This window comes from Palaemon carinicauda, chromosome 12, assembly GCF_036898095.1.
Source record: "Palaemon carinicauda isolate YSFRI2023 chromosome 12, ASM3689809v2, whole genome shotgun sequence".
In the NCBI taxonomy this organism is placed as follows: domain Eukaryota; kingdom Metazoa; phylum Arthropoda; class Malacostraca; order Decapoda; family Palaemonidae; genus Palaemon; species Palaemon carinicauda.
In genome coordinates, this window is record NC_090736.1 from 152,510,002 (window position 1) to 152,534,921 (window position 24,920).

The 24,920-nt window shown below is 39.2% G+C and overlaps 1 long non-coding RNA gene across 2 annotated transcripts in view; it reads left to right on the forward strand.

Moving 5' to 3' along the window:
• The first annotated feature begins 13,072 nt into the window (after nucleotides 1-13,072).
• Nucleotides 13,073-24,920, forward strand: part of LOC137651333 (uncharacterized) — a 43,561-nt gene continuing 31,713 nt past the window's right edge. For both annotated transcript variants that reach the window (XR_011046087.1, XR_011046086.1), the window contains exon 1: nucleotides 13,073-13,188. This is a non-coding gene — a long non-coding RNA (uncharacterized lncRNA). The remainder of the gene's footprint in view (nucleotides 13,189-24,920) is intronic.

Consider the following 24,920-nt stretch of genomic DNA (forward strand, 5'->3'; position numbering starts at 1 on the left):
GTGTGAAATTGATTGCAGTTATTTAAAGTCATTCGTCGAAGGTTTATTAATTATCTATCTCTCTTTTACTCTCTCGAATTACAATAAAGTTAAATAAAAAGTTTATCCTCTCTGTAATCAAGATTATCCATGCCAACTTTTAATATTTTATTTGGACCCAATATGTTCGGACCAGATCATGCAAGACATTCCACTCATACCCTCACGATGCTTCGTAATTTAACTACGTCATTGTACCTATGTTAAATTACAAAAGTCAACTTCAGTGTTACTGTAAATCCCGAATTTTTAATAATGGTCAAATTAGCGTTAAATAGGAGGAAAAATGTTATCCATCCCTTAGTTTTCCCGTGGATGGAGTCAAGCATTCGCATAATGTCGTTGGCGCTTGTCGCCTGTTTTGATCCTTTTAAATAACGTATTTGATCCTTTTCAATGAATAAAATGTTACTATTCAGTCAATGTATCTTTTTTCGAGTATTAAATAATACCGTGAGACCTGTAATTGATCATTTTTGGTTTTAAAACACAGTATGAATCTATAATAAAAATATACTCAAGCGAAGGAATGTACTAAAATCTACGGGATTTTGCAAAAATATGTCTTTAGATTACAATAATTTGAAATGAGTCTTATTTTGATTAAGAATTCTATTGCAACAGTTAAAATAAATAAACCACACAGTTATTTTAATTAAGAATTCTAAGAAGGGCAAGTAAGATTAAGATGAAGTAATCTCTGCAACAGTTAAAGGAAAGTAGTTTAGGAGCAGGTTTTTTCTTTGAAAGACCACTAACCTTACTAAAAAGAAAAATGCAAAAGTACTCATTGAAAGAAAAAAAAAAACGTAAGGCTAAGGAGTCGTCAAACTACGTCCCTAAAAGTAATGAATTATTAGGGTAAGCGAGTGACTTATTAGTGTAGAAGGAAAAAAAGTTCAGGTAAGCGAGTGATTTACTAGTGTAGAAGGAAAACAGTTAGGGTAAGCGAGTGACTTACAAGTGTAGAAGGAAAAAGGTTAGGGTAAGCGAGTAACTTACTAATGTAGAAGGAAAAAAGTTGGGGTAAGAGAGTGACTTGCTAGTGTAGAAGGAAGCCTTAGTGTAAGCGAGTGACTTAATAGTGTAAAAGGAAAAAATTAGAAAGAGCGAGTGACTTACTAGTGTAGAAGGAAAAAAATTAGGATAAGCAAGTGACTTACTGGTGTGGAAGGAAAATAGTTAGGGTAAGCGAGTGACTTACTAATGTAGAAGGAAAAAAGTTAGGGTAAGCGAGTGACTTACTAATGTAGAAGGAAAAAATAAGAGAGAGCGAGTGACTTACTAATGTAGAAGGAAAAAATAAGAGAGAGCGAGTGACTTACTAGTGTAGAAGGAAAACAGTTAAGGTAAGCAAGTGACTTACTAGTGTAGAAGGAAAAAAAATTAGGGAAAACGAGTGACTTACTAGTGTAGAAGGAAAACAGTTAGGGCAAGCAAGTGACTTACTAGTGTAGAAGGAAAACAGTTAGGGTAAGCGAGTGACTTACTAGTGTAGAAGGGAAAAGGTTAGGGTAAGCGAGTGACTTAGAAATGTAGAAGGAAAAAAGTTGGGGTAAGCGAGTGACTTGCTAGTGTAGAAGGAAATGAGTTAGTGTAAGCGTGACTTAATAGTGTAGAAGGATAAAATTAGAGAGAGCGAGTGACTTACTAGTGTAGAAGGAAAACATTAGGGAAAGCGAGTGACTTACTAGTGTAGAAGTTAAAAAGTTAGGTAAGCGAGTGACTTACTAATGTAGAAGGAAAAAAGTAAGCGAGTGACTTACTAGTGTAGAAGGAAAAAAGTTAGGGTAAGCGAGTGACTTACTAGTGTACAAGGAAAAAAGTTAGGGTAAGCGAGTGACTTACTAGTGTACAAGGAAAAAAGTTAGGGTAAGCGAGTGACTTACTGGCGTGGAAGGAAAATAGTTAGGGTAAGCGAGTGACTTACTAGTGTAGAAGGGAAAAGGTTAGGGTAAGCGAGTGACTTACAAATGTAGAAAGACAAAAGTTGGGGTAAGCGAGTGACTTACTAGTGTACAAGGAAAAAAGTTAGGGTAAGCGAGTGACTTACTAGTGTAGAAGGAAAAAAGTTAGGGTAAGCGAGTGACTTACAAATGTAGAAGGAAAAAAGTTGGGTTAGCGAGTGACTTGCTAGTGTAGAAGGAAATGAGTTAGTGTAAGCGTGACTTAATAGTGTAGAAGGAAAAAATTAGAGAGAGCGAGTGACTTACTGGTGTAGAAGGAAAACATTAGGGAAAGCGAGTGACTTACTAGTGTAGAAGTTAAAAAGTTAGGTAAGCGAGTGACTTACTAATGTAGAAGGAAAAAAGTAAGCGAGTGACTTACTAGTGTAGAAGGAAAAAAGTTAGGGTAAGCGAGTGACTTACTAGTGTACAAGGAAAAAAGTTAGGGTAAGCGAGTGACTTACTGGCGTGGAAGGAAAATAGTTAGGGTAAGCGAGTGACTTACTAGTGTAGAAGGAAAAAGGTTAGGGTAAGCGAGTGACTTACTGGTGTGGAAGGAAAATAGTTAGGGTAAGCGAGTGACTTACTAGTGTAGAAGGAAAGAAAAAGTTACCTGGTCCACTAAGCTATAGCTGGAAGCACGTTCACTTCTTTTGTTACATGCAATTTATTATGCATTGGCATTCGACTAATCGTACAAAGTATTCCTTGTTAATTTAAAAATCCTCTCCATACAGGCTAAAAGAAAAAGAACATGTTCACTTTCTTCTTGAAAATATCTTCAGTTCTCTTGATATCAAATCTTATTCTTTCCCATCGTTATTCCTACATTAAGGGGTCGGTTGGCTGATGGGCTCTCTCCAGTACCTTTTATCTAAGACATCCTCTTCTATCAAACCTCTTCTCTCCATATCATCCTTCACCTATTCTAAAAAAAGAAGAAAAAAACAATGCTCGAAGCAGTTATTGCATAGCAGAAAGTATTTAGTACAGATTGGAAATTATATTTCGTCGGATGAAATATAAGTCACTATGCTAGGTTCTCCTCTCTCTCTCTCTCTCTCTCTCTCTCTCTCTCTCTCTCTCTCTCTCTCTTATATTGTTGGTTTGTCAAAATAATGCAGAACAGAGACTATTAAAGACATTGGGAATACAGATGGTGAATTGAATTCTTTGTTACTTTACCTCACGGGTTGCTTTTCTGGCCCTATACAGCAGGGGAACCATATTCTTTACAGGACCTGTACAGTCATTTTATCATGTTCGTTTGAAAGTATTCAACTTTCACACCGCATATTGCTCGTTCATTATCAAATCCACACTATCGAAGCACTAAGAGAACAAGAAAGTTTTCAGTTTCTTCTTGAAAGCCTTAAGATCTTCAGTCTTTCGAATGTCTAGTAGGAGCTTATTGTATAATCTTGGGGCCGCATATCTAAAGGATCTAGACCCTACAGTAGACATATATCTTGGTTCGAATAATTTGAAACCATCTGTAACTATTCACGTGTTAACACGATTTGCTGGCTGCACAATATATAGCAATTCTCTTAGATATTTTGGACGTCCTTTCTGATAACTTGATGGTTTACTGCACATATTTTAAACTCAATTCTCGCTATAATAGGCAGCCAGTGTAAATCAATTAGTATAGGAGTTATCCTTTCTCAAGGTGGGACTCCTTTTATCAGTTTTGCTCCTCTGTTTATTATGATGTGTAATGTAAGTTGCACTTTTGTAAAATTGTTGTAGAAGGAATTACAGTAGTCAATCCTGGTAGTAACACAGTTCATCACAAGTTTCTTTACGGAATGTGCATCCAGGTACTTCTTTATAAAAGCAATGTTTCTAAGATGATAACCAGTAGTTTATACAACATTATTTTTTGGGGCATTGAAAGACAAGTGACAGTCAAGAGATACGAACTTTACTAGATATCGAGCAAGAGTTGTTATTTGTATTTATTTGAATATCACTCAAGTTTCTTACGCTGTTTTTTTATTTCCCTCTACCATAAACTAATTTTTATTTTCATTTAATTATAGTTGTTTGATTGTCATCCATTCACTAACACTGGCAAGAATTCGGTTTAGAGTGTCAGTAGTGTCGTCTATATCATTTCTGGAGAAGTAAAATTGTGTATCATCATCAAATAGTTTGAACTTCACTCCATGCCGTTGCAGTATTTTTGACAGCTCAATAGTATAGATAAAGAATAAGATTGGACCCAGTATATTCCCCTGAGGTACCCCTCTGCTTAAGGGTTTATATGATGAATAAGAGTTTCCAATTTGCACACAGTAAGTAGTCTTTTGGGTATTCAAAAGCTAGATCTTCAATACCGATGGACCATGGATCTTTTAATAGCAGCTCATGCATAACTGTACCAAAAGCAGCATTAAGATCAAGTAATATAAAAATTCCTCATTTGTTTTCATCCATCATTTCCAGCATATAACTGTCTCCATAGAATAGATTTTTATGTAAGCAGACTAAATGTTAAGGAATTGATTGCATGGAAACAATATATGTTGGTGAGGAATAGATAAAAAAAGTTAGAGGTTTCAGTGATATTTAAATGAATATCAATGTTAAAAGTTCGTGACTTAGTTGTGTTAGTAGAGTAATTTTTCTTACAGATGGCAAATAAATAATGTTTTGTAAAGGTTACTTGACGTCATCTTAAGAAAACTATATATATATACATATATATATATATATATATATACATATATATATATATACACACACATATATATATATATATACACTGTATATATATAAAATATATATATATATATATACATACATATATATATATATATATATATGAGAGTGCTCCATGAAGAAGCTTATAATTGTACAATGTGTTGAGTTTATTTGTAAAACTCGACCTATCATTCACCTACTTTACTTCAAGGGCTGTTTTTTTCTGGTCCTATACAGCAGGGGAACCCTTCTCCCTACAGGACATTCATAGCCATTTTGTCGTATATATTCCAAGGCCTTCAGCATTTCACACCGCATATTCTACACATATTATCGAAGCACTTAAAGAACAAGAAAGTCTTGAGTTTTTTCTTGAAAGTCTTAATATTTTTAGTCTTTCGGATGTCCAATGAGACCTTGTTGTTACCTAGTCTTACGACTGCATATTTGAAAGTTCTTGATTAGTCTAAAACCTTCAGTAGCCATATATATATATATATATATATATATTGGCTCCAATAATTTGAAACCATTTCTAAATATACTCGTATCTACACAATTTGTTGGTTGTACGATATGTAGCAATTCTCTTGGATATTTTGGACGTCTGGTTTTGATAACGATAGGCTACTGCACATACCCTGTATTTCAATTAAGAATTGCGGATGGTTTTAATTTACTGGAGCCAAGATGCTCATCGACTGTGGGTTCGAGAGCTTTTAAATATGCGGCACCAAGAAAAAGAAGAAGAAGAAGTCGAAAACTTTCTTGTTTTCTAAGTGCTTCGATAATGTGGATTTGACAATTAACGCGAAATACGCTGTGTGATACTTTAAATACCAACCACCCGTTGAGATACTACTGCTAGAGAGATATGTGGTCCTTTGACTGGTCAGACAGTACTACATTGGATCCTTCTCTCTGGTCACGGTTCATTTTCACTTTACCTTCACATACACAGAATATTCTGGTCCATTCCTTATATATTTTTACGTCCTCATACACTCGACAACACTGAGATTACCAACCAATTCTTCTCTCAAGGGGTTAAATACTACACTGTCATTGCTCAGTGGCCACTTTCCTCTAGGTAAGGGCAGAAGAGCCACTTCAGCTACGGTAAGCAGCTCTTCTAGGAGGACACTCCAAAATTAAACCATTGTTCTCTAGTCTTGGGGAGTGCCATTGCCTCTGCACAATGGCCTTCCAGGGTCTTGGGTTAGAGTGCTCTTGCTTGAGGGTACACTCGGGCACACTATTTTATCTTGTTTCTTTTCCTCTAGTTTTCTTAGAATTTTTATAATATATAAAGAAGATATTTATTTGAACGTTGTTACTGTTCCTCAAATATTTTACTTTTCCTTTCCTCACTGGGCTATTTTCCCTGTTGGAGCTCCTGGGCTAATAGCATCCTACTTTTCCAACTAGGATTGTAGCTTAGCAAGTATTATTATTATTATTATTATTATTATTATTATTATTATTATTATTATTATTATTATTATTATTAGTAGTAGTAGTAGTAGTAGTAGTAGTAGTAGTAGAAGTAGTAATAATAATAATAATAATAATAATAATAATAATAATAATAATAATAATAATAATAATAATAATAATAATAAGTGGAGTGGATTTAACAATAAACGCGGACTACGATATACAATCCCCCAATACAATAGCGACAAATTCAATAAGCCAAACAAATATCGCTGGTCCTGCAGGGCACTGCAGGTTTTTCCGTGTGTGACGGGACCAGGAAAAACCTCAAAGTAAATAAGCAAACTACAATAACCGCAATAAACAGCGTTATCAGACAACTTCCCGTTTATAAATTCACAGTCTTCTATGTCTAAGGGACAGAATTTTAGACTTAAACATTTGCAACTTTTCGAATTAATCGTCCGTTAGAATTTATTAAACGTTCGACCATTTCATGATCCCAGAACAATTTCCGCTTTTCGAAACTAGATTAATGTTACTGGTTAAAAGCTAAGCCACTATGAAGCCTGGGTACTAAAAGCATGTTAGATATTTGCCGTATATATTAAACAAGAGAGTTAAATAACTGCTTCTAAACAAAATGATGAACGAGGGTTTAAAGTCGGTTGAGTGAAAACCATCCTTGCGTTAGTCCGCGTTCTTTTTAATATATTTCACTAAAATATCCAATAATTATTTAACCATAGTACCATCGCCATGGAATTTCCAAATCACTCCTCTGCAGTTTTGAGACATTGGTCTAGGTTGTAAACGAATGCTAAGGATGAAATATTGATTCTTAAAACATCCACAGCCATTTATATTATAATAAAGATTATATTGAATTAGTTTCACTTTACGTTAAGAGTTTTTTTTCCTGGTCTTATCACCCAGGGAAACCCTGTGCCATACGGGACCTAAAACATCAATTTATCATATACATTAGGTATTTAGCGTATCACACAACATACTGCATGTTTATTGCCAAACCCAGATTGTGTAAGGACTTAGAAAAGAAGAAAGTCTTCAGTCTCTTCCTAAAAGCCTTTATAGCATGTCTGTCTAGTTGATAATATGTATGAAAATTATTCACACCTATAATATGGTATGCAATCTTTAATATGAAAACAACGGGTTTCAATTTTATTTCATAAATATTTATATATATATTTATTTTTATAGATATCCTTGTTTCCTTGCTGATCTTACAATACATTTAGTCATGTGTTCTGTGATATTTTCTACAAATTATTCCTTGAAGGTGCTCTGTAAGAAAACCATTCCATAAATGAATATTTTAATACAGATAGTAACATAAAGCAGTACATCAGTTGTATATAATATATGTACCATTGTCTTTTAGTGTGATGCAAGAACTTCACTTTCTGGAGATATCAAAGCAGATTTTTTTTGTTTATTTTCAAATCGTTCAGTCTATCTTCCACCCAATAAAAGTTTCTCTCTCTCTCTCTCTCTCTCTCTCTCTCTCTCTCTCTCTCAATTTGTCACGATAGAAGTTTGTCTTCTATATTATGAAAGTTCCACTTGTGTAGAGACATCTCTCTCTCTCTCTCTCTCTCTCTCTCTCTCTCTCTCTCTCAATTTGTCACGATAGAAGTTTGTCTTCTATATTATGAAAGTTCCACTTGTGTAGAGACATACACTCTCTCTCTCTCTCTCTCTCTCTCTCTCTCTCTCTCTCTCTCTTATTTTTCAGGATAGAAGTTCGCCTTCCATATTATGAAGATTCCACTCGTATAGAAACGATAATCGGATAGTTGAATCAGTAGAACTTCAAAAGTTCAAAGTTGGAGCAAATGTTTTTATGTTGACCAGGCTGACATGAATCTTTTTATAGTTTATATATGACATATCTGTTTTTGACATTGTTAATAGTTTATATATGACATATCTATTTTGACGTTGTTACTGTTTTTAGAATGATTTATTGTTAATTTGTTCCCATCATTTATTTATTTCCTTATTTCCTTTCCTCACTGGGCTATTTTTCCCTATTGGAGCCCTTGGGCTTGTAGCAACTTGCTTTTCCAATTAGGGTTGTAGCTTGGCTAGTAATAATAATAATAATAATAATAATAATAATAATAATAATAATAATAATAATAATAATAGTTACAAATGGTTTAAAATTATTGGGGCCAAGCTATGTGTCTACTGTATAAAGCTTTCAAATAAGTGGCCCCTAGACTATATAACAAGCTACAAGCTCCCACTAGATGTCCAAAAGACTGAAGATATTAACATTAAGGCTTTCAAGAAGAAAGTGAATACTTTCTTGTTCTCAACGTGTTTCGATAGTGTGGATTTGACAATAAATACAAATTATGCTGTTTCATACGGAAAATACCTAAAAATATAGGTAGTAGGTTGGCCAGGCCACCAGCCACAGGTTGAGATACTACCGCTGGTGAGTTATTGGGTCCTTTGACTGGCCAGACAGTACTACAGTGGATCCTTCTCTCTGGTTACGGTTCGTTTTTCTTTGCCCCCACAAACACCGAATAGTCTGGCCTATTCTTTATATAATCTGCCCTTATTCACCTGACAACACTGAGATTACCAAACAATTCTTCTTCTCTCAAAGGGTTAACTTTTGCACTGTGATTGTTCAGTGGCTACTTTCCGCTCGGTAAGGGTAGAAGAGACTCTTTAGCTATGGCAAGCAGCTCTTCTAGGAGAAGGACGCTCCAAAATCAAACCATTGTTCTTTGATCTTGGACAGTGACATAGCCTCTGTAATATGGTCTTTCACTATCTTGGGGTAGAGTTCTCTTGCTTGAGGGTACATTCGGTTTATATTAAAGTCAACACTTTTTGTTGGCACGGGTTGGCAAGGGTACATTCGGGCTCACTATTCTATCTTAATTCTCTTCCTCTTGTTTTTTACAGTTTTTTTTATAGTTTATATATGAAAGATTTATTTTAATATTGTTACCGTTCTTAAAATATTTTATTCTAATTATTAATTACTTCTCTTGTAGTTCCCTTATTTTCTTTTCTCACTGGGCTATTTTCTCTGTTAGAGCCCTCGAGTTTATAGCATCCTGCCTTTGCAACTAGGGTTGTAGCTTAGCAAATAATGATAATAATAATGATAATAATAATGATAATTTACACGATAAATTGACCTTGTAGGTCCTGTAGCGCGCAGGATTCCCTTACACGATGGGACCAGGAAAGCAGTCCTTAAAGTAATCTAAGTATCAATAAGTATTGACAGTGAACTTTTCCTTATCTGTATGATACGATAGTTATCAATTTATTGTTGTTTTTTCAAAGCTTTACCAAAAGGTTAATCACTTATTGTTCTAGAAATAAGAAGTTAAGAGAAGAATAATTAGTTGGATTGGAAATGTTAATAGTAGAGCTTGTTTCTTTGCATTATTTTGAATGAGTTACCAAACAATTTTGACTTTAAAAAGAGGCAAATTTATTTTTAAAAAAAATATTTACACATATATGACAACTAAAATGATAAAGTTAAATTCATAATTAGTGGAAAAGCTAAGTTTTACTTTGTACAAAAACTAAGCTGGAATTCTGGGTAAAAGCAATTGTTAATGTACATCATTATTTACAAACTTTAACTTAATCAAAGTGTTCTTTTTATACTCAACTCTCTTCTCTACTTACCGTCTGATATTAATTACCAATATGGTGTTGCTGCAACAAGTCCAAATATTCATTTAGTTATCTTACTCTGTATACATTCTAGCACGTTATTTTTGTATATACAAAACTGCCTGTACATTTGCAAAGAATACTATTTTATGAAGGTCTTCATAAAACAGGCTTTAGTGACGCTTTCATTTTTCCCAATTTCCTACAACATATATCTAACCATCTTTCAACTTTGCTTATGCTTAACCCGTGGTCTCATTTTTTTAGAATTTCACTCAATACTTTACCTTTTTAGCTCTCCCTTTAACTTGTCTACGGTAGGCCTATTGTGTGTGTGTTTTTTTTTATTATATCTTATTACTAATACTACTGACTTCCATGGTTGGGGGAGCGGGTTATTTGATAAAGATTTCTTTGATAATCTCATACTTTGGTCGTTGGTCATGGCGTTCTCTACTTTATTTATGTTGCTAATGAGTAGCATTATGTCATCAACGTATATAAAGCTATTTATACTACTGCTAAGAGTTAGTTTTCTGTCTACTGTATTCCATTAAAACTTTAGACCAAATATTAGGCTATATCCTGTTAACATTTCCACCAATCTCTATTGCCTCTTCCATCATTACTCTTCTTCCTTTTCACCGTTATCCTTACGTTGAGGTATCGGTTGCATGATGCACCCTCTCCAATGCCTTATATCAAAGGCACCCTTTTCTACCAAACCTCTTCGCTTATATCAACTTAACCATTTACAATTGATTTACCTCTCTTCATTCAATTTGAGTACGATTATAGCATCTTTCCTCCTTAGTACTTTCCAAATTATTATGATCTTTCAAATGCCATTTACGAAAATATTTATAAACATCCCAGTAGACTTCCCATAGTAGATATCATGATATGGGTCTCTTTTGAATTTCACAAAGTCCCATTTCTTTTTATTTTTTCAGCACTTTCAGTGTTCTTTTCCTTCTTTTTTTGGTTTCTATCTATATCTTTTGCTCTCCATTCACTTTAATTCTTTATTTTATTAACAATTTCTTGCAATTTTCATACCTATCTTCCACAGCCCTCTTTCCCATGTAGCTCATAACTTTCTTAAGTCCTCTCCTTCACTCTCATATTTGAATATCTAAATGATCTGAATTATTCTATCCAGAGTGACATGCTTAATTGTTATCACCGAGTTCATTTTTATTCTATTAGCGTTCTGATCTGTGTAGTTCTCTTGCTTGAGGGTACACTCGGGCACACTATTCTATCCAATTTCTCTTCCTCTTGTTTTGTTAAATTATTTAAAGTTTATATATGAAATATTTATTTTAATGTTACTGTTCTTAAAATATTTTATTTTTCCTTGTTTCCTTTCCTCACTTGGCTATTTTCTCTGTTGGGGCCCCTGGGCTTATAGCATCCTGCTTTTCCAACTAGGGTTGTAGCTTAGCAGTTAATAATAATAATAATGATAAAGTGTGTTTTTGTTTTAAATGTAGATTTTAGAGGGTGCGGTTACAGAGACAATGTTAATTTACAAAATTTCACGTAACACCCGGTACAGGATCCGGTTGGCGCGAAGTTAGGTTTCGAAATAACAATAATCAAACAACATATATAATCTCCACAGGAAGAAGTTTGACAACAATGGAATGTTACGTCATTTTATCTGATCTAGATGGATAAAATTTGCAAGAAAGTTAGCTTATTACTTTAAATATTATTATACTAATTCATACAAACTCATTGATATAGTTAATATAATAAAACTATTTCCGTGGAGTAAAATAATCACATTTTAAACATATATTCATAGACACTGGGAAATACATTAGAAAACGAACACACGTAAAACTAAGAATACTTTTATTCAAGGGGAATAAATGTCAATTTTTGACAGATGGAATTCTTGAACAGCTATTAAATATTGGGGGGATAAGTTTGAAAAAGTTGTATGACCTGCATGGAATATGACATTGATGTTGTTTCAAAACATACCATCAGATACGAAATGACTTGTGAAAGAGGCAGAGGAATAATTGCATCATTTTAGGGTATGGGAGAGAATAAATGATTTATTTCGCTTTAAGGATTGTTTAACTTGTGTTATGTCCTATCTCACACGGTAAAAGCCATGTGCCCTGCAGGACATGAAATTTTTTTTTTAATACATTTCTAAGTATTTAAATGACGTTATTAATTGTCAAGGAATCGGGAATTAAAAAAAAAATCTGAAACTTGAAAATTTTTGTCATAAATCCTTCAGATATCTTGTGGGCACTTGTCATACAATCATATTTGAAAGTTTTAAAACCTACATTAAAGGAGCATTTTGGCTCCAATAACTTGAACATTTGTAATGATTGAATCTCGCTTAGACATGATTTTTGGCAGTATATTTTGTACGCCCGGTTCTGATGACATAATGAGTCATTTCACAGCTTTATATTAATCTTGTTCCTCTGTTTATTAAGTTTTGTAACTTCTTAAGTTGCACTTTGGGTAGAATGTAATAGATAGCTACAGTATTCAATCCTGGCATTACACACCTAATCACAATTTCTTTACATGATATTTTTCCAGATAATTCTTAACAAAAGTACAATTTCGAAGATGATATCAAGTGATTTTTATGACATTGTTTATTTGAATACCAAGAGACAAATTACACGAGGAAATCACATAAAAAGTATTAAAGAAGAAAATACAGAGAATAAGAATATCGATAAAACCGAAGTGTAGAAATAGAAATAAATAGTAACTGCAGATCTAAGCCAATTCAATCAATAAGACGAACAGAAAGAGAAATTTAGATTAACTATAATAAAAATTAATTCTGGTTTAAATACGCTGGAATTAAATTACCACTTCATAAGAAAGGACGAAGACACAAGCTGTGAATTATGTTTCGAAAGAATGAAGAAAAACGAAGAGTGAAAATTTTAAAGCATAAAGGATTATAAGGTAAAAGAAATAGAATTATAATAGAAAAAACTGTAAATAGCATATCAAAATCTATTAATTATTCTTACGGCTTTCGAAAAAAATATGTATTAAGGTTACATTACAGTAAAACCGGAATGCAGTATCAATGTACCATCATGGATTAAAGAATTTAAAGCCCGAGCTAACATAAAGCCAGCATTGAAAAAAAAAAAAAAAGTTTAAGAAGCTTACCTCGTAAATCATTATATTATATGAAGATCGTAATTGAACTCACAACTTCATGTGAAAATAGTCAGCCTTTCATTTAGAAGTTTTTTTTTTTTTTTCCCTACACTTTATCTTTTTTTTTGTATCAATTGAATATGCCCTAAAATCAGCCATGCTAAGAAGAGCTGCATATTACTTATCATCATAGGCCTACTAATACATGGTACGTAACAAATGTTCAATTATCTCTCATAAACTTATCATTTAACTTTCAGGGTTTCAGTTCACATTTTTAATCTTTTTTGTTTTTTCTTTTATACATTTACCCTAGGCTAATTGTGCAACAAGTCTCAGAACCAGCAAAACTAGACCACCGTGGGACTAGGCTATGTGTAATATGTAGATTTGAAGATATATCATTTATTTCATCCCATTTCCACCCTATTGGAAAATTATAGGAGCCTTTGTATATAAGCGGTCAGTTCCTACCTCGTGGATAAAAACGAGGTAAGAACATCAACTAACCTAAACTTAACCACTTTTCCCCCTAACCTAACCTACAAGCCTTGCCGCCCCCCCCCCCCCCCCCGGGCTGACGCCCTCTACGACCCCCTTTACAATGCCGTATTCTAAGTAAGCCATAATAATACATACAGGTGGTCGCTATGACACATACGCCCCAAATTATAGAATAAAAACTTCAGCATAACTCGAAATCTCAGAAAATTATTTTACTGGACTGATTCATACTATGGTTATCTATGGACACGTCCCTGATTATACACGATATCTTAGGATAGTCGTTAGTGGGGTAAGAACCCCATGATACCTAAGGGTAATTCTCTTGTAATATCACTCGCAGAAATATTTTACTGTAGGAAGCTGCCGGAAGGACCTTCCATCTGGACGACATGACTCGAGCCCAAAAATTGATCTTTGTCATAATTTTTGTATTTATATACAATTTTACCTCACGTCATTATGACTATTAAGATATTTTTATTTACACTTTTTAATTAACTTTCGGTATTATTGTAGTGTATTACAAGGTAATGTAACCTAGGGAAAAAACTACTTTTTCTCATAGTAAAAATTACGCTCTTCGAAAATGACACTCGTTCCCGTCGCAAATGAATAGTTTCAGAAATACGTATATATTTATATGCTACGATAATGGGGAACCCCCAGTGGAACTTTACCGAACTTTCTTCCATGTAACCGTTCCCAACTTGCTTACCAAATCTGTCAGTGCCCCTCCCTCCTCTGTTGAGTAAGGACAACCATTTTAGTCAGGTTAGGTAGGGGTATAGTAGGTTAGTACATATCCATTTAATTTCCCTAATACAAGCGATACCTTCTAGCATCTTGTGTAATATCGGAAAAGGCACCAAGTTGTTTATTCCTATACAAATAAAAACCCTCATTCTATAATAGGGGTGCGATTTCAGCTTTGCTGGATTTTGGCCGTTAGAATTTATAATGAGGTGTTGGTAGTTACTGGCAGTTGGTGGGGAAGCCTCTCCCCCAAGCCAGTGCACTGTGTAGTAGCTTTGTTTTCAGAGGCCAGGGAATATTGACGCACCCAGCCACCATCAGTGGGCTGTTTTAACTTTTTGTTATTAGTTAGCATTTCATTGTGTGCAAGGGAATTTAAGCAAGAAGAAAGGCTTTGTAGTTTTCCTGATAACTGTGGGTGAATGGCAGTTTCTGTTTAACCCTTCTGATATACTGTACTGTACACCTTTTCCTCTTGCTAAAAGAATTCCTTTTACTTTTAATTCCCTCGCTAATGTATAGTAGTGACAACGATGTTATCGTAACTTATGAAGGAAATGGCATTGCTCACCATTATTAAAAGAAGATGGCGCCCCAGTAGCCCACTAGCACATAGCATGCTAATGCATAATGGGCGCACAAACAGGTGAGATGGTACTCCCGTGCCTCCCCGTTATCTCTTAGCACCAACAGCAAATCCTTTTCTTCCTTTTGGACATTTACTGTACTGTTGTCTTTTAAGACAAAGCAATAGGAGTTGCATAGAAGTGACTCCTACTGTTTCTTTCCTCATGGGAGAGACAGTATTGCCCAATCCTTGAAAGAGGACGAAGAAAGGGATGGCAATGTTACACACCACCTCTTGTGCGAATGTAGGAGCTCTATCTCATCTGTTTGCATGCTTCTCTGGGAGGACCATTTCACCTGTTTATGCACCAATTAGAGCACTACTATACATTAGCATTCCATGTGCTTGCAGTCTCCTGGAGTGCCATCTTACCTTTTTACAATTGCGAACTCCTATGGGAGCGCCACTTCTGCTTGCTATCACACCCAAGGGAGCGCCATCTCGCCTATTCCCGATCAAGTGCTCCTACTGGAGCGTCACTGCAGCTGATCAGGCTTTCCTGAAGGGGCACCGCCTCACCTGTTTTTGCCAGCACGCTCATTCATTGGACTTACAGTTCTATATAGCCTTTACGTCCTCGTGCACACCCCAAAGAGGGGTGGTATGCAATCATTTGATTGCAAGTACTTCCCCACTCTCACTCTCCCCTATGTGGTGCTCGCTCATCAGGTTGTGATGTTACACCTCTTCACGCTCAAGTACGCTCTACTGTTAGCATGTGATCTCCAAATCAAGAAACTCTCCTCTTTGCATGCGTCCTTCTAGAAAGTTAAGCTTACCTAATGAGAGGTTACATTCGCTTTCTAGGAAGGCAAGAAACTTGATAATTATTTTGCATGACAAGAGGTTACTTACCAGGAACATTCCTTTCCGGGAGATACGTATTGGTATGCGATACAATTGCTTAAACACCGGCTACCTGTGCTCTTTCACAAGAATGATCTTGCACACTACCTGTAAGAGTAAGGGCCCTGCCCTTTCCTTTCCTGTATGAGTACTATCTAGCTTTTGGGAAAGTGAGTGACAAGATGTGAACTGAAAGTTGTTCCTTTGCAAACAAACATCGGTACACGCTGTTTGTCAATCGTTGTCTGTCTCATACCAAATGCAGTGCCTTGAACTGAATACTACTACTACTACTACACTTGAAGGGGAAGACACTGTCGATAAGTCTGATCAACGTAGCTTCGTGTCTCTGACAATCTTGGAGTATGTGAGGGCAGTACATAGATAATACCCAATGTTAAGTGGTTTGTACCAAGAGTGTACCCAGCAATGAGCAGTTTGGGAAAGAAGTACTCATACGCCCGTTGCTAGCACTTGACCTCTTATGAGATTGAGCTCTTGTTTTCACGATAGGGAAAAAGGTCCTTTACCAACCCGAGTGAGTTGTATACAGAATACGTACTGAGAGGTTAAGTACCGGAAATGCTTGTATCCCTGAAAGTATGTTTGGTTATGAGGTTCATGTACTCCTCTCACTTGCTCGATGCTGTGCGATTACACACTTCATGTATCTACTGTAAAGTACTTTGGTGACTTTCTGGTCTCAGAACTCTGGCATCTTCCTAGCATCTGCTTAGTCCTTGGTCTTCTATTATATGATACGATAGAAGAGAAACCTACATGAAGTGTCTGATCGCATAGTGTCCAGTGAATACATGAACCTCATAACCAAACATATTCCCATTAAAGTTACGATCGATTACCGCTATTGGAAACTTGTGATCATCTATTGTGATTGGAAAATCTACAATTGCCTACCGCAATCGGTAACTCTACAATCATTTACAGTGATCGGGAACTCTTATGTTCATGTACAGTAATGGGGAACCATACGATTGCTTTCCGAGGATGGAAACCTTACGATAGTGTACACTACACTACAGCAATAACAAAACTTATGATAGGTTATCTTGATCGGGAATCATGCAATTAGGAACCGCATGATCTGTTACAACTGTTGGAGTTTACACTCGGGCCTCAAGGATTCATCACTTTTGAACCACTAGGGAACTAGCTCAGCTGTTCCCAGCACTCACACCATAGAAGAGGAGGAAGGAATCACTGAAGGACAGGATGGCCTTTTTACCTTAGTTGCTTGAGACTTAGGCCATTCCCTCTGCATAGTTTTGTGGGAGGTGTAATGCTGTACCAGAAACCCAACCCCCAGGAAGGATTGTCAGTACAGTATGTGATGTGGGAGCTCATGCTTCCAGTACTCGGTGCACGAAAGTTATTGGTTGGGACACTGGCTGGAGCCCTCAATCTTTTCTTGCCCTTGGACATTCCTGAAACACTTTTGTGACACTATTATCAAGAACTTCCAATTCATTGATGCTACTCTTCGATCCAGATCTTCCCACATCAGCGCCTGATCCATCTCGGTGATGTGCTCAGAATGTTGGAACAGGTGACTTCTCAATTCTGATCTCAGAATTTGTACAAGTACTGATATGCCACATCATGTGTGTGCAGTTGTCAGTGTAAGGATCCTCTCCAACCAAGGTCTCTTGTGTATCTTCTTCAGGAAGAAGACACCAGAGGTGAATACTCTAGGGCTCATTGGTATGGCAGTTACAATATCCTCTTGAGTAATGGAGTTCTTACTCTACAGTTTAACAGTTGATAGCATCTTAGTTCCTGGGCTTTTTGCAGACACCCTCCCCAATTGATTGAACCAGAAGAGTCCATGCAAATCTACTTCTATTGCCAGCCTCTAACCCATATCAAGGTTGATCATTGAGTGATAACAGCCATGTGTTACATTATGATCCAAGGCTTGTCTAAGCCCAAGTACGAGGAAGTACAGTATACTGATTTGACCCAAATAAATGCAAAGAACAAAGCCTTGATGCATTATTCAGGTACCCCACATCGCATTTGTAACCCAGAGAAAAAGAATAAGATTGCCTTGCACTTAACAAAGCTTGGCTGTTTTAATTAAGCATTTTTAAATATTTAACTTAGCCGGTGAATATATAATAGCTGCAACTCTGTTGCTCGACAGACACATACAGTAAAAACTCGCCAGCGATCGCTATACAGGTTGCGGGTGTGCCCACCAGCACCAACTGTCGGCCAGATACCACTCTCGATGTAAACAAAGACTCAATTTCTTCTCTGTCGACGTGTCGACAAGACGTACTTTACTCGCTGTTGAACTTGGAGTTTTTCCCATCATATTTGGTGAAGTACTTTAATTTGGTTTGAGCTTTCGCAGTACAGGTGTTTTTCTTCAAATAAATCCTTGAACTCTTTTTTGGATCGGATTAATTGTTGATGACTTAGATCGTTTTTTGGAATTTTCCCTTGACTAATTCAAAATGGCTGACCCTTCACAAGTTCCCAAGTTCAGAAAATGTAATGCTAGGGACTGTCATAGGCGTCTTCCAAAGGCTTCTCTCGACCCTCACACTGTTTGTTCCAATTGTCGGGGTAAAACCTGTCAATTGGAAGATCGGTGTGAGGAATGCGTGGGCCTTTCGGAATTCGATTTTCTCGAATTTGAGAAATATACACGCAGACTAGAGAGAGATAGGGTAAGGAGAAGTTCTTCTAGGTCGGTAGATTTTTCCTCTCCACATGCCCCTGAACCTAATCCTTCCCCTGTAGTGGTTGTTCCTAATCCCCCTCCTAGCACTCAGGAACCGTCGATGGTAGACATGATGCGTGCTATTCATGCCTTGTGGGAGAGAGTTGAGTCTTTAGCAAGTGACCGAAATCAACTCATGGCGGACGTTAAGGAACTCAAGTGCCAAAGTGCCACGAAGGATAGTGTCAAAGTGCCTAGTGTTACGCAAAGTGTTGTGAACAGTGTTGCGCTCGAGGGTTCGTCTGTTCGTGCCTGTCGTCCTCCTAGTCCGGGACCTCTTGCAAGCTCCCAAGCCCAGGGGAGAAGCAATGTCGTACGACTCATGGGTTCGAGAGGCCTTGATCAGCGAACAGACGTTCCCTCTTTGGTATCAGGCGTATCTCTCCAAGATCGCCCCTACCAACGTAAGACGAGAGAGCCCATTTTTACCTCGTCGTCCGAAGGTGTTTCTTGTAAGAAACCTTGGACCAAGGTCTCCAGACCTTTAAAGCGTAAGTCGGTCCCTTCAGGACAAGTCCAACGTCCCAGTTGTAGCCACTGGGACAGTTCGGACCCGTTGCCGTCATCTGATGACTGCTCGCCGCCTAAGAGAGGCAAAGTTGTGCCGTCTCAGTCGTTCACCCCGTCTGTTACCGCACCTGCTTCCGTAGACCCTAAATGGGTGTTACTGCAAGACATGCAGTCCAAGCTTGTGTCCTTGATGGAGGACTACAATGCGGAAAAGGTTGCCGCTGAACCTACTGGCCAACAACCATCCAAGCGGTCTGTTGTGCGTCCTGTTGACGTTGAGGTAGCTTTCTCGCGTCAACCAGTTGGGGTTGTACCTCCACCGATGCGACCCAGTGTGGATTTCCAGCCGCACGTTGACGTTAGGCAACGCACGGATGTGGTTGGTGACGGTCAGGACGTTCATCAACCATCAGAGGTGACTTGTTTTGACGCGGTGCGTCAACCTCCGCAACCCGGTATGGTGTTGACTGCACAACCCAGACGGTCTAAACAGTCTCGGGTGGACGCTGTGCGTCCTCGCGCACCTGTGGTTGTTGACAGTTCCCAGACTGTTCAACAGTTCCATGACGCTGCGTCCGGCTCCGTCACGTATGCACCAGTGCGACCGGACTCGGCGAGTCAAACGTTGCCCACACCTTTGCCGTTTTCTCATCAGTTATCGGATGAGGAACTGTCAGATGAGGACGTTGCTGAACCACATCCTGAGGATCAACCTTCAGAACTTGATGAGCCTAAAGCAGTTCAACCATCCTTGGACTTTAGAAAAGTCATGGCTGTGTTTAAGGAGTTGTTCCCTGACCACTTTATTTCTGTGGCTACTCGTTCGCCGCTGTCAGAGTTTGTCTTAGGCGTTCCTACTACCATGCCTGCCTTTACTAAACTCGTTCTCTCTCGCTCATCCAAGAGAGCTTTACGGCTGTTAGGCGATTGGTTAGAGACCAAGAGGAGTTTAGGGAAGACAGCATTTGCCTTCCCCCCATCTAAACTCTCGTCTAGATCGAGCGTCTGGTATGCCACGGGAGAAGTTCTCGGCTTGGGAGTTCCTGCCTCTGCCCAGGGCGACTTCTCAAGTCTTGTAGACTCTCCCCGCCGCCTTGCCATGAGACGCTCGAAGATTTGTTGGTCACCCTCGGACCTGGACCACCTTCTTAAAGGTATATTTAGGGCGTTCGAAGTCTTTAACTTCCTAGACTGGTGTTTAGGAGCCCTGAGTAGGAAAATCTCTTCTGCTGATAAGGATGTTTCCTTACTCATTATGTCCTGCATGGACAAGGCCGTCCGTGATGGGTCCAACGAACTTGCCGCTTCATTCACGTCCGGAGTCCTGAAGAAACGAGAGTCTCTATGTTCTTTCCTGTCTGCTGGAGTGACGCCATGCCAAAGATCTGAGCTACTCTTTGCGCCCTTGTCCAAGTGCCTGTTTCCTGAAGTCTTGGTTAAGGAAATTGCCTTGTCTTTAGTGCAGAAGGACACCCACGATCTAGTTGCGTCCTCGGCTCGCAAAGCTCCCCCTTTGCCTACATTGTCTGCTAGACCTAGGATAGACACTCCAGCGTCTCGGTTTATCCCGCCCTTTCGTGGCAGAGCCTCCAGCAGGGGAGGTGCTCGTGCCGAAGGGAAGAGAGGGAAGAGGAAAGGATCCAAGTCCTCTAAGGGCAGAGTCTGACTGCCCGCAACTTCAGACAGCAGTAGGAGCCAGACTCAAGAACTTCTGGCAAGCCTGGGAGAAGAGAGGCGCAGATCAACAATCTGTGAGGTTGCTCAGAGAGGGGTACAAAATCCCTTTTGTACGCAAACCCCCTCTAGCGACGTCCCCCATCGATCTCTCTCCCAGGTACAGAGAGGAAGAAAAGAGACAAGCCCTGAAACTGGAAGTGTCTCTTTTGCTAGAGAAGGGAGCGGTGGTCAAAGTCTCGGACCTTCAATCACCGGGGTTTTACAACCGTCTCTTCCTAGTATCAAAGAAGACAGGAGGTTGGAGACCGGTGCTAGACGTCAGTGCTCTGAATGTCTTTGTCACAAAGACAAAGTTTACCATGGAGACCACAAAGTCAGTCCTAGCAGCGGTCAGAAAGGAAGACTGGATGGTCTCTCTAGACCTAAGGGACGCCTACTTCCACATCCCCATTCACTCAGACTCCCAACCTTTTCTGAGATTCGTCTTCGAAGATGTGGTGTACCAGTTTCGGGCCCTGTGCTTTGGCCTAAGCACAGCTCCTCTCGTGTTTACGAGGCTTATGAGGAATGTGGCGAAATTCCTCCACTTATCGGACATCCGAGCCTCCCTTTATTTGGACGACTGGCTTCTCAGAGCCTCTTCCAGTCGTCGCTGTCTGAAGGATCTCAATTGGACTCTAGATCTGACCAAGGAATTGGGACTCCTAGTCAATTTGGAAAAGTCGCAGCTGGTCCCATCCCAAACTATTCTGTATTTAGGGATGGAGATTCACAGTCAAGCTTTTCGGGCTTTTCCGTCGGCCCCCAGAATAGATCAAGCCCTGCTCTCCATCCAGAAGATGCTGAAGAAAGAACGCTGCTCAGTCAGGCTGTGGATGAGTCTGGTAGGGACGCTGTCATCCCTGGAGCAATTTGTCTCACTAGGAAGGCTACACCTTCGTCCTCTTCAATTCCATCTGGCTTTTCACTGGAAAAAGGACAAGACGCTAGAGGCGGTCTCGGTCCCGATTTCCGAAAAGATAAGTCTTGTCTGACTTGGTGGAAGGACAATATCAGCCTATGAGAGGGTCTTCCCCTGGCAGTTCAGATACCCAACCACGTTCTCTTCTCGGACGCATCGTACTTGGGCTGGGGAGTGACGCTGGACGGTCGGGAATGCTCAGGTCTGTGGAACTCGAGTCAAAGGAGCATGCATATCAACAGCAAGGAGCTTTTGGCGGTTCATCTGGCCTTGATAAGCTTCGAGTATCTCCTTCGAGGCAAAGTGGTGGAAGTAAACTCGGACAACACCACGGCCTTGGCGTACATTTCCAAACAGGGAGGTACCCACTCACTGACGTTGTACGAGATCGCAAGGGACCTGCTCATCTGGTCAAAAGATCGAGGCATCTCCCTAGTAACGAGGTTCATCCAGGGCGACTTGAACGTCCTAGCAGATTGTCTCAGTCGGAAAGGTCAAGTAATTCCAACCGAATGGACCCTCCACAAGGATGTGTGCAAGAGACTTTGGGCGACTTGGGGTCAACCCACCATAGATCTCTTTGCAACCTCGCTGACCAAGAGGCTTCCAATCTATTGCTCTCCAGTCCCGGACCCAGCAGCAATACATATAGATGCCTTCCTCCTAGATTGGTCACATCTGGATCTTTATGCATTCCCACCATTCAAGATTGTCAACAAGGTACTGCAGAAATTCGCCTCTCACGAAGGGACAAGGTTGACGTTAGTTGCTCCCCTCTGGCCCGCGAGAGAATGGTTCACCGAGGTACTTCGATGGTTAGTAGACGTTCCCAGAAGTCTTCCTCTAAGAGTAGACCTTCTACGTCAGCCACACGTAAAGAAGGTACACCAAAGCCTCCACGCTCTTCGTCTGACTGCCTTCAGACTATCGAAAGACTCTCGAGAGCTAGAGGCTTTTCGAAGGAGGCAGCCAGTGCGATTGCTAGAGCAAGGAGAGCGTCTACCATTAGAGTCTACCAATCGAAGTGGGAAGTCTTCCGAGACTGGTGCAAGTCAGTTTCCGTATCCTCGACCAGTACCTCTGTAGCCCAAATAGCTGATTTTCTCTTATACCTGAGAAAAGGACGATCCCTTTCAGCTCCCACTATCAAGGGCTACAGAAGCATGTTGGCCTCGGTCTTCCGGCATAGAGGCTTAGATCTTTCCAACAATAAAGATCTGCAAGACCTCCTTAAGTCTTTCGAGACCACTAAGGAGCGTCGTTTGGCTACTCCTGGGTGGAATTTAGACGTGGTCCTAAGATTCCTCATGTCAGACAGGTTTGAGCCTTTACAGTCAGCCTCCCTGAAAGATCTCACTCTTAAGACTCTTTTCCTGGTATGCTTAGCCTCGGCTAAAAGAGTCAGTGAGCTTCATGCCTTCAGCAAGAACATCGGATTTTCGTCAGAAAAAGCTACTTGTTCTCTGCAACTTGGTTTTCTAGCCAAAAATGAGCTACCTTCTCGTCCTTGGCCTAAATCTTTCGATATTCCTAGCTTATCGGAGATCGTAGGCAATGAACTAGAAAGAGTCTTATGCCCTGTTAGAGCTCTTAAGTTCTACTTAGCTCGTACTAAACCTTTACAAGGCCAATCTGAAGCGTTATGGTGTTCGGTTAAGAAACCATCCTTGCCTATGTCAAAGAATGCTTTGTCATGTTTTATCAGATTGTTAATACAAGAAGCTCATTCACACTTGAGTGAGGAAGACCGATCTTTGCTTAAGGTTAAGACGCACAAGGTTAGAGCTGTAGCAACTTCCGTGGCCTTTAAGCAAAATAGATCTCTGCAAAGTATCATGGACGCAACCTATTGGAGAAGCAAGTCAGTGTTCGCGTCATTTTACTTGAAAGATGTCCAGTCTCTTTACGAGAACTGCTACACACTGGGACCATTCGTAGCAGCGAGTGCAGTAGTGGGTGAGGGCTCAACCACTACAATTCCCTAATTCCATATCCTTTTAATCTGTCTCTTGAAATGTTTTAATGTTGTTTTTATGGGTTGTCCGGAAGGCTAAGAAGCCTTTCGCATCCTGGTTGATTTGGCGGGTGGTCAAAGTCATTTCTTGAGAGCGCCCAGATTAGGGGTTTGATGAGGTCCTGTTGTATGGGTTGCAGCCCTTGATACTTCAGCTCCTGGGGGTCTGTCAGCATCCTAAGAGGACCGCTGGGCTCCGTAAGGAAGACGTACTTACAAGGCAGAGTAATCGTCTAAGTCGACTTCCTTACCAGGTACCTATTTATTTTGGTTTTGTTATATTGATAACTGTCAAAATGAAATAAAAAACTCTTAGCTTATACGATGTAAACATATTTAACTGGTCTCTACCCACCTCCTTGGGTGTGAATCAGCTATTATATATTCACCGGCTAAGTTAGATATTTAAAAATGATATTTTAATTATAAAATAAATTTTTGAATATACTTACCCGGTGAATATATAAATTAAACGACCCTCCCTTCCTCCCCAATAGAGACGCAGTGGGATGAGAAGAAATTGAGTCTTTGTTTACATCGAGAGTGGTATCTGGCCGACAGTTGGCGCTGGTGGGCACACCCGCAACCTGTATAGCGATCGCTGGCGAGTTTTTACTGTATGTGTCTGTCGAGCAACAGAGTTGCAGCTATTATATATTCACCGGGTAAGTATATTCAAAAATTTATTTTATAATTAAAATATCATTTTTCCATCTGTTTGATTGTTTATATGTGATTATGATGTAGAATCTATTAGCAGGCATGCGGGCCTGCTCTGGTAAACTGGGCCGCAATTGCGGCAGGTTTATGAGTATCTTATTTGCAGTCATCCCTCTGAGGTGAGTGCAGATTGTGGCCATGTTTGCAGTGGTCTGAGTATGGCAGGAGGAAGAAGTCTAGTAGGTTGGCCAAGGCACTAACCACCTGTTGAGAGACTACCGCAAGAGTGTTATTGGGTCCGTTGACTGGCCAGATAGTACTACATTGGATCCCTCTGTAATTACCTCTTTTTTTCTTTGCCTATACATACACCGAATAGCCTGTTCTATTACACATTCTCTTCCCTCATACAACTGACACTAACATAATTGAAAAATTCTTTTCTGGGCTCCGACCCGTGCCGCCCAGTGAAATGCTCCTTTAGCACCATTTCTAAGGTATATAACTGCTATATATTACCAGAGAAAAAATTGCATAGGGATGCCAGGTTGAACTCAGCTTGCTCACCTATATAAGGTGTCGATATAATACTGGGGCGTGATAATTCACAACCAGAGGCCTCACACCATTTAGAT